Source organism: Dendropsophus ebraccatus, chromosome 4, assembly GCF_027789765.1.
Source record: "Dendropsophus ebraccatus isolate aDenEbr1 chromosome 4, aDenEbr1.pat, whole genome shotgun sequence".
NCBI classification, from domain to species: Eukaryota; Metazoa; Chordata; class Amphibia; order Anura; family Hylidae; genus Dendropsophus; species Dendropsophus ebraccatus.
The window spans coordinates 67,074,056-67,084,658 of NC_091457.1; positions in this window are offsets into that span (position 1 = coordinate 67,074,056).

Genomic DNA, 10,603 nt, shown 5'->3' on the forward strand with positions numbered 1-10,603 from the left:
GTACTTTTCTATTCTTTACCCACTAGTAACGTTGCTTTCCTTGTCTCTATGCCAGATTGTACAACAAACATATTCTGTAGGATTACAAAAGGTTGGAAACAGACGGGAGACAGCACAACATAGCTCCAGCCTCCCAAAGGCCTATTCATTGTTGTTGGGAAGGGCTAAAAGGCAACAAATATTTCTTTAACCCGAGCACCAAACAATGCGGGCATTGATGAGGCACGAGGCTGAAGGGCATTTTCTAGGTAGGCCACAGATGCATCACTGTTACGCCATTCTGTGAAATTCAGTTTATTAATAATTTTGTGTTAACTTAAAGCGTTCCTGTTTCAAATGATTTATAAACACTTACATGGTATTGTTAGGTTAACCCTTCACAGTGGTGACAATTGGTGCTCTCGCTCTTGGTTCATAACTTGGATTTTAGGGACCAGAGCTGGGCTGTTAGACTGTAGTACACACATGCTTTTCCTTTCCTGCAGTGTTTTGGCTAATCAAAACCCAGTGATGAATGTGCATTAGAAATTGTTGACACTGCTAAGGGATGATTTACATTACATTACTATAAGTGACATGTGGAGGGACAAGTGGTCACTGATGCACTGGCTTGGAGCTTGGAGGTACTGTGAGAGCAGAGTAAAAAAAAAACACAGCAAAGAAGGTGATACACTAAGCAATAAAGTGCTGCTGTGACAAGAGGGAAGCTTAGATTTACCTTTCAGAACAGTGGATTCTCTGAAAGAGGCAGTCAAGCTCTCAGATAGCAGGTACAAAATTCAGGCTCACTCTCTGTAGGTGAATTTGTTTAAAATTAGTAACCATTTAAGAATCCCTCACACTTATACCTTCTTTATGTAGTTTTAGGGGACATGATTTGCTCAAATTGGTTTAAAGGGGAAAAGTGTAAATGAAATTTTAATTTTTATATGCTTTTTATTCTCTTGGAAAAGACTTGGAAAATGTTGTGATCTTGTACTTTAAAGTTTGGTACTCTAGCATTTGATTAGATATTTGAAGGGTTTTTTTTTGTTCCCCTGTTGTTTGTAGGCTGTGTATGGCTAATATGGCAGCTCTACAACTTTAATATAAAAGGGGCTTAACTGCAATAGTGATCATAGCCTTTGGGTAACAGTGGTTCTTTCTTGGCAGGGAAAAACAGCTCCTTTTAAAGAATTGTATAAATAGCTGTTTTTGGAATGAATTCTTATTGTAAAAAGGAAAGTTCTGATCCCACCATTGTAAATATGTGCCCAAGGGCATATATACCACTTGATTCAGTGCCATGGCTCCATTCCACAGCCTAGTGGCATGTCACAGTGTAAGTGAAAGTACACTTCAAAACAAAACCTTTGTGTGTTTATTGGACGCATAAAGTGAAATGTATCTTGTGCCTTTAAAATGTTATAGATAAATGGCCTTATTTTATTACTTTATATAAAATATATATATATTTTCATTGTAGTATTACCCATCTCATTTGTGACCCTAATGTTACCCAGTGCAAGAATTAGCAGCAGGCAATCTGCGACAATCACAAAAATTTCTACGTGTTGCCTGACAAATGCCACTGGGAAGACCTAGAATTAGATCGACTAATCTTAAAAATGGCAGTAGAAAGCAAGTCATTTGTCGTTTTTTTTATAGTGATGTCTCAAGCTGGTCAGTTAATGTTGGGCATCCTAATGTCAACTGATGGTACAAATAACTTTCACAGTGTTGGTTCTCCACTGTTGCTTCACAAAATATAACTTATAAGTGATAGTTCTCCTAATCCAGATATCGTCTTGTTATTTTTACCCCTTTGGGTATAAAACCATATGCTGCTTTCTTGGGATGGTTTAGATTAGTCAGCGGAATCTATTACTTTCCATTGTGTCCTTCCTCTACAATAGAGATACAGTTGGCCAAAAATAGCAGCGCATTTTACTTTGAGGCTCTGCTTATCTGAAACTTTTCAGACTTGTTTGCATATTGCGTTATTTTTAGCTGAGTGGCGTCAAAGCTTGTAGTTTTATGGAGACCCCGCTGCTCCGTTTGCATAGTTGAAGAACAGGCTTTTCTTAATTCCGACAGTACAAACACTGCTAGTTCTGCAGTGTGCATAAAAGTTATTTGGAACTTTCCCGTTTATGTACTGACAGACATGAACATTTAGATTCTGTGTCATTTTTGCAATATTGATGTTGGGCAGGAAACATTCACATTGCGGCATTCTTAAGTGTCCTTCCTGAAATCGTATTGATTTACATTACTTCTCATCCCTTTATGCCTGGATTGTTCATTTAGTGCTTTAATGTCATCACCGTTGGATGCACATCACCCATTTAGAGAGGGTGGTGTGCAGCCCATAACAATGATTGTAATGTGTTTTTGAAAGATGTGGGTGAACTGTCATTTTCCCATTTATTGGCTAATCATTGCTCCTTTTAGAGAAGCAAATTATTGGAAATGTGTTCCTCTGGTTGATTTTTTTAGACGATCCTACGATTTTTGTTTTCAGGTGTTTTACTGTAAAACAAATCATCTGAGCTGCTGTAGAAGTTCTTCCAAGAGGGCTGCCCCCATAGTGTAATGTAAAGAATACAATCCTAAAAATATTAATAAAAAGAAGAGTTGCCATATAGATTTCCAATAAATAAAGAAACAGGATTATAAATTGACTGTGATATGATCATGTCAAATATTTGCCCTGTTGTCCAGTATTGAAAGTTTAGTGCCTGGGTTTGGTTGTTTCACAATGGGCATAGCTGCCAGGCTTCTGTCACCACCTCTGACAGATTGGCAGAGCTTTCCATATTATTTCTCTTTCCTTTAAGCTTGTTAAGCCAACATCCTGCAACCTTACAACAGCCCAGGGTGCAAACACTCTAAATCTCACAGTATTATACACTTACTATAGTATTAGTTTGGAGGAGCTTCCATAGGTGTGCACAGTGCTGAACGTCTGTATACATTTTGCCTTGCGCTTGGCTGATGTCACTGTGGTGGGAGGGATACAGTTTGTTTTTACTTTTGTATTGTGGTTGGGAAGGAAGCACATATCCAGTAAGTTGTTCGTATTAAATTGACTTTACCCAAGGTCTTGCACCTCCCATATGATCCATGACATCTCTTTGTGCCCGTTCAGGGCTCTGTTTGTTTTCTGCTTCTCCCTCATGTAAGAAACAGTCTGTATTTTGTGTGTTGCCGATGATTAAATTGTCCTTTTGCATCACCATGGAGATGGGGAATTTCTGACTAGAGATCAACTGGCGCACTGCACATACAGACTGGGTGAAATGGGAACAAACACAGTGCTCCTCTTCGCAGGAAGGGAACAATAGAGCTAATAGACGTTAACACGTTTCTCCGTTTTTGAGGTACTAATTTTTACATAAATAGAATTAAAAATAAAGCAGCTTATAACGTTATTTTTTTTATAGTTGTTGATGTGAAATGACTGTGACACTCATTTATTGTAGGAACAAAGATGTCTGTTGTCTATAGCAACCAGTCAGAGGCTTCATATGAAAGCTGAACTCTGGTGGGTTGCCATGGATAAGTTTTTATTCCTTGAATAGAAGACATTTTGTAGTCAGAGCCAATATTTGAGTCTGAAGTATAATAATGCACCAAATAAATGGCGCTCCTAACTAACCATGTATAATATATGCAGTAGACAGCAGCCATTGACCACCTTTACATAGTTGCTTGTCTATGGAGACATGTCTGGGTTCTCTCATTCCTAGTTGGGCTCTGTTCACATGTATGTCTTAAGTGGTTTGTCATGGTTCCGGAGATGTGTCCACCAATGTGATAGGAGGACTAGTGCTGTTCTTCCCATCAGATGTGACAGAGGCTCCTGATGGAGGTTATGGCGTAGATGTGAACAGAGCCCATCTAAAGCCCCCCCTTACACAAGCTGGTCCATGGCTGTAAAGGGCCTTTAAATGGCTCAGTCTGTTGCAGGCCTGGTTGTGTGAACTATTGCCAGGTTGTTAGTGCAGCCATTTACCGTCATCAATGTTGGCCACACATCAACTGTTTGCACATGGCAATGTGTGGTTAGTAACGATGATTGGCCACACATTGGTATTCTGTAGAAGCATTGTTGTCTGGAAGCACTAATGTGTGTCACCTGTGACCGTGTTGTAGAGAACAGTATGAGGTATGTTGTTGTACAGGATACATGTTCATGGGTTTACATAAAGTTAGACCGATATTCATAAAAAGGGCACCATATGGGATAGATAACCTTAGAACATTGCAGACCCCATTTCCATCTGTAATATAGGTTGCAGGATTTGTGCTACATAATTATTATATATACTATGTGACATTCACAGTGTCGGGATTACATTGTTATGCTGAGTTCTCCTCCTGGCATCCTAGGGTCTAGCTGAGGCTTATTTATGAACCCGATGCGGTAATTGGAGGCGTTGCTCTCAGTAACCAATCAAATCAAAGCTTCCATTTTCTGATGGTTACCAGAAATGACAGCTAGAATTTGGCCATTAAAAGTCCACTTTTATTAGTTATTATGAGTAAGCCTCAGCTATGTGACATTCTGCAGAAAGGGGAACTGGGACCCAGTTTGGAAGAACGCTTATTTATGAGCAGAGGTACCGTACAGTTTTGTGTTTTTCTTTGCTCTCTGTACATTTATTTTACACTATCTATACAGATTTTTGTCCTTTTTTGCCATCCATTTTAAACCTTTTCCATTTATATTATACAATGCAAATAAAATGCATTTGGAAGTTGCTGCCTTACATACAGGGCTGGGAATCTGTATTGCCTTTCTTAAAGTCATATATTTTCAACTTATTTATCACAGGAAAACCCCAGCTAGATTTTCACTCATCTGCTACAACTAGGCTGCTGACAGGATGCATGCCCATGGCTCGTTCATACTATGGACACCATCTAGATGCGAATGCATTTCTCTATGCCTCCATTTAAATGTTATTTTTGGAGCATTACACCAGACTTTGTATGTAAGGGAGGTATTCTACCCTAGTATGTGCACACTGAGGAATAGGCGAGGAATTTGAAGTGGAATCCACTTTTAATTTCCCACGGAATTGCGCTTGAAATTTTGCCCATAAATTATAAGCAGAGCAATGTTTCATCGTGTTCTATGGGATTTACGCTCTGTTGTTCGCACAACGGAAATTTCTCACAGAATTTTCTGCAGCGCATTTTGCTAGGGAAATCCTATAGAAGTCAACGGGACTTGATTTCTGCTTGCATTCAGCTTGAATTCTGCTTCTATTCTGCCAGAGCTTAATAGGCGAGGAATTTCAAGCAGAAAACTTTTTTCAATTCCTCACCTATTCCTTAGTGTGCACATACCCTATCTGTATAGATGCAGGTTGATAGAGCTGGTTAGACCGCGCAACCCTGTAGCAAGTGGTTATCGAGCATCTATGCTCTGTAGATGTTATTTGAAAATTTCCTGTGTTATGGTGCGTTTACACTGAACGATTATCATTCGAATTTTCGTAATAATGATCGCATTTGAGCGATAATCGGCTCGTGTAACCCCAGTGACCAATCAAGCGACGCGTGAGAAATCGTTCATTTTGATCTTTCAATATATTCTCAAATCATCATTGGTCGTTCGCAGATTGCTTCGTGTAAACGGTTCTTCACCAATTCACCCTGTGTGTGTGATAGGCTTAAGCGATCTTAAAATGATCACAATAACTATTTTTCCTAACAATGTATCGTTCTGTCTAAATGCTGATCATTATAAAAAACACATTGTTACTTCGAGATCGTTAATCGTTCAATTGGGCGAATTATCGCTCCGTGTAAACGCAGCATTATCTGTGTGAATGAAGAGTTCGTATTTTTTTTTTTCTGCTTTGAGAGAAGTAATTGTGAACTCTAAGGGTCCATTTACGCAGATTATCTGCCAAAGATTTGAAGCCAAAGCCAGAAAAGGACTATAAACAGAGATCAGGTTATAAAGGAAAGCCTGAGATTTCTCCTTTTCAAATTCATTCCTGGCTTTGGCTTCAAATATTTGGAAGGTAATCTGTCAGATAATCTTTCTGTGTAAATGACCCTAAGGGCTTGTTCATATGGGCAAAACCACATCAAAAACTGCAGGCTTTACAAAAAAAATAAAAATTATATATATATATATATATATATATATATATATATAATATATATATAATTAATTTGTCACATGTTACTTTCCAGTGTGGTTCTGCATGAAAGCTCTTATTAAAAATCAAAGGAGCTTTAGAAACTCACTTAAAAAAACGCATAAAATCTGCTCAGTTGATTCCATGGTGATTTAGAGGTGTTTTTTCCTGAATTAACATACCCTAAGCTGGTTGCTAACACCACTTGGACCATTTATAGTTCTAATTCATAGCAATTTCATAAAAGTAAGGCTACATTAACACATCGTCTATAGTTCGTATGGTTTGCGGATCAGCAAAGAAGTTGGACAGTTAAAGTTAAATAAGTGGGAATAGATTAAAATGATAACTTTTTTTCTTTAGAGTTACGGACGTTTCTTCCATTAAAATTACGGATCCAATTATGGTCCAAACTCGAGCTGGCCAGTAATTTTTGCAGCATTCATTTTTGCAGATTACAGGTCCGTAAAACTTTGAACAGTGTGAACAGCCCAATTGAGATCAGTGGGCCCTAAATTGCAGACAAACTTATGTGTGAATGTAGCCTGTGTGTCACCTAGAGACTGTATCCTGACTTGTTTTTCTGCATTTATTCTCAGTGATTGATCAAGGTGAACAACACTATTATGTGATGCACAAACCTATATATGCGGCACTTTCACCAGTTCTTCAAGGCTGTGTTGTATGTTGACACATAAGATTACTATTAAGAGAGTGTTACTGTTTTGACATTCTTTGTACTGAGTGGGTTTTTCTATATGTGGGAAAAAGTTATAAACTGACTTTTTGTGTATGTTAGAGAAAAGTCTCTGTTTTGTTGGAGTCCGATTTAAAACTTGAAATATTTCTAAAGCGGTCCACACCAAAGTTTGTCCGTCTTAAAGAGTGTTTAATAATAAAAAATAAAATCTCTTTACACTTTTGTCTCTTTATTACTGTGTCATTCATTGTATAGATAAAGAAAGACGTAATAAAAAAATAACATTGGTGGAACTGAGAACTTCCTATTCCACTAGCCACTGGACCAGTTTTTAGATATTACAATTACTTGACAGTCATTGTAGGGCATGCACAGCCAGTTTTGTGGTATGCAAAAAGAGCAGATGGAAACTCTCCAACTTCACAATTGTGAGTCTTTCATGTTAATACTAATGTTTTTACTCATATTGGACATTGTTTCACATAAAGGTTTAAAGGAACACTGCACTGTATTACAGGCATCCCTGGTATAGCAACTAGATGCCAAAAATCGCTGCAACACCACCTTATGTGGCGACCACTATAAAAAAAAAAACGAACAGTTAACTCACCTGTGACCCATACTCGGCAGCCGCGCGTCTCCTGTCCCGTTCCCGACGCAGGCAGTGTGACGTACATTGCATGCACCGAAGATCCCCGAAGCTCTCCCGGGAGAATGACAGAGGCGCCAAAACTTCCCGAAGCCTCTGTTATCCTCCCGAAGCTCTCCCGGCAGCCGAGCTTCTCCGATGAGACGCTCGGCTGCCCGGGAGAGCTTCAGGCATCTTTGGCGCAGGCAGTGTACATCATACTGCCTGCGCCGGGAACGGGACAGGAGATGCGTGGCTGTCGGGAACAGGTCGCAGGTGAGTTAAAGGGGTACTTCGGCCCGGGGGTATTTTTCAGTTATGGTCGGGGATGGGATGGTTATGGACGGCGGAGGTCACTTACCTACCCCTGGAACGGGGTAGGTAAGTGACCTCCACCGGCCATAACTGAAAAATACCCCCGGGCCTGAGTACCCCTTTAACAGTTTGTTTTTTTCTTTAGCTGCAGGTAACCCCTGCCTGACCACAGCAAGGCTGCGGTCAGGCAGGGGTTAATATATTCTGGGGTATAAGGTGAACCCCTGACAGTCTTCTTAAAAGTCAGGGGTCGTCTTATATGCCCAGTCGCCTTATACGCCGAAAAATACGGTAAAATTAATCTGTAAATAGGATAAAGGATACTGATTCCAAATCTGTAATTTGTAGCTTTCTACTCCTTTGTATCTCACTGTTGTAAGCCTACAGACTGGGCATGTGGATGCATAGAGAGGGCTACTTAGCTCAAGAATATAATGGAGAGGACTACTTAGACTCCTTCATTTGTGGGCTTACAGCAAAGGAATGCAAGAACATAGAAAGATAAAAACTGCAGATATAGAATCAGTGTTGTATACTCTACTGTAATACTCTAATGTATCATCTACTGATAACTTTAGCGGCTGTTTTAAGGTTGACAGAGTCCCTTTAAATCATTATATTTTTCAAAATGTGAAAGATTTCCAGGTGCTTTCAGGGACAAAAAGGAACTTGGATTTCAGAAACATCCATTTAAGGGAAACTACATCCATAAAACACATGTCTCAAAGTTCAAGCTGAACCTTCAGATCATAGACTTTAAATGAAACAGAAGCATTCTTCGTTGAGGAGATGTCAACCTACAACTTAAGAAAGCACTGATTATGTGTGCTTGAGGAGCCATTTCCTCCACAAGTCTTTAAGTAAAGAGCTTCATTGCTTTGATTAAGGGGACAGTTCCTCTTTAGAGGGGATATAAACCAGAATCCTGTTAATGGTCAGAAAATATCTAATAATGGTTAGGGTTGTATAACACGGATGTTCCTCACAAGTGTTACTATTCTTACAGGCACCAAATCTGTTTGTAACAAATGTACCACAAATGTACCATTTGTTTTACAGAAATAAGAAATTTCATTGAAAAATTAGTCTTCCACACTTATGGATAATTTAAAATGTAGCTGTCATTTACAATAGTGCAAATAATTTAATGAAACTCTGTAATATGTTTTATTAGGCAAAAAAGCCTTTATCTGTGCGCAAAAATCTGTTCATTATCAGATTGCCTACATTACAGAAGAGCAAAGTTAACATGGGTTTGCTAAATCCATTATAACTTATGAAGGGGGGAAAGGCCAAGGAGGATAAATGACCAGGAAGAGGTGACAAGCAGCCCTGCAGTTTGGAGACTGTATGGGCACATAAAACACTGGATTCACAGGTCAGAAAGCTGAGTGCTGCTTTTGGAACTTAAGGTAAGATAAGACTGCCGGATGTTGTGTTGTGCAGGGTTGTCTTTTCTCCTCTCCATGCTCACTCATCCCACTCCATAGATCATAGCAGTCCTGCTGCTGGGTTGTTGCCTGTTTCCTTGTACTGCCTTTAGTCTCTGGACACGCTGACAGACACAGCAAACCTACTTTCCAGAGCTTGCATTGATGTGCCGTCCTGGATGAGCTGCTCTAACTGAGCCACTTGGGTGGGTTTTAGAGTCTGTCTGATGCTACCACTAGAGATGATCAAACATCAGAAAATCTTAGATTCTATAGAACTCTAACCTTGTTAAACCTTCCGCATTTGATTCCCGATACCTTCCTGTGGGGAAGAAGGAGACAGGTTACCTGAATATGCTGAATCCCGGAATACCAGCCAGTACCCGGGCTGTCTCCTCCTTCCCCACGGACCGGGAAGGCATCGGGAATCAAATGCGGAAGGTTCAACAAGGTTGGAGTTCTAAAGAAACCTAAGATTTTCCAATGTTTGATCACCTCTAGCTACCTCGTGTGAAAGCACCACCAACATTCAAAAGTAACCAAAACATCAGCCAGAAAGCATAGGTACTAAGAAGTGGTCTGTGGTCCCCACCTGCTGAACCACTCCTTTATTACGTGTGTCTTGCTAATTGGCAATAATTTCCACTGTCAATCAGTTTGATTTCACAGAAGTTTGATTTACTTGGAGTTATATTGTGTTGTTTAATGCTGCGTTTACACAAAACGATAATTGGCCCGATCGTACGATTAACAATGTCGGAGTAATGATTTTTTTTCATAACGATCAGCGTTTAGACGGTACGATATATATCGTACGGAAAATTCGTTTTGCGATCACTTAAGCCTATCTCACATATTGGTTAAATCAGCGAACGACTGTTTACACGGAACGATCTGCGAATTTTTTGCGAACGATTTGAGAACTTGTTCAAAGATCAAAATTAACGGTTTCTCGCTCGTCGTTTGTTCGTTTGCTGAGTTTACACGTACGATTATCATTCGAATTAGATTGTTATCAAGCAAATTTGCACGATAATCGTTACGTGTAAACGCAGCATTAGTGTTCCCTTTATTTTCTGTGAGCAGTGTAAATAGGGACCTTATTGATTGATATGTGAGCTACACACCTAATCTACCGTTGTGCTCAAACGTTTACACACTCCAGCAGAATTTTTGCTTTCTTGTCCTTTTTTTTAGAGAATATTAACGATCACTTAAAAAATTTTTCCCACTTATGGTTAGTGGTTGGGTGAAGCCATTTATTGCCAAACTACTGTGTTTTCTCTTTTTAAGTCCTAATGACAACCAAAAACATCCAAATGACCCTGACCAAAAGTTTACATACCCCAGTTCTTTATACCGTGTATTGCCCCCTCTAACATCAATGACA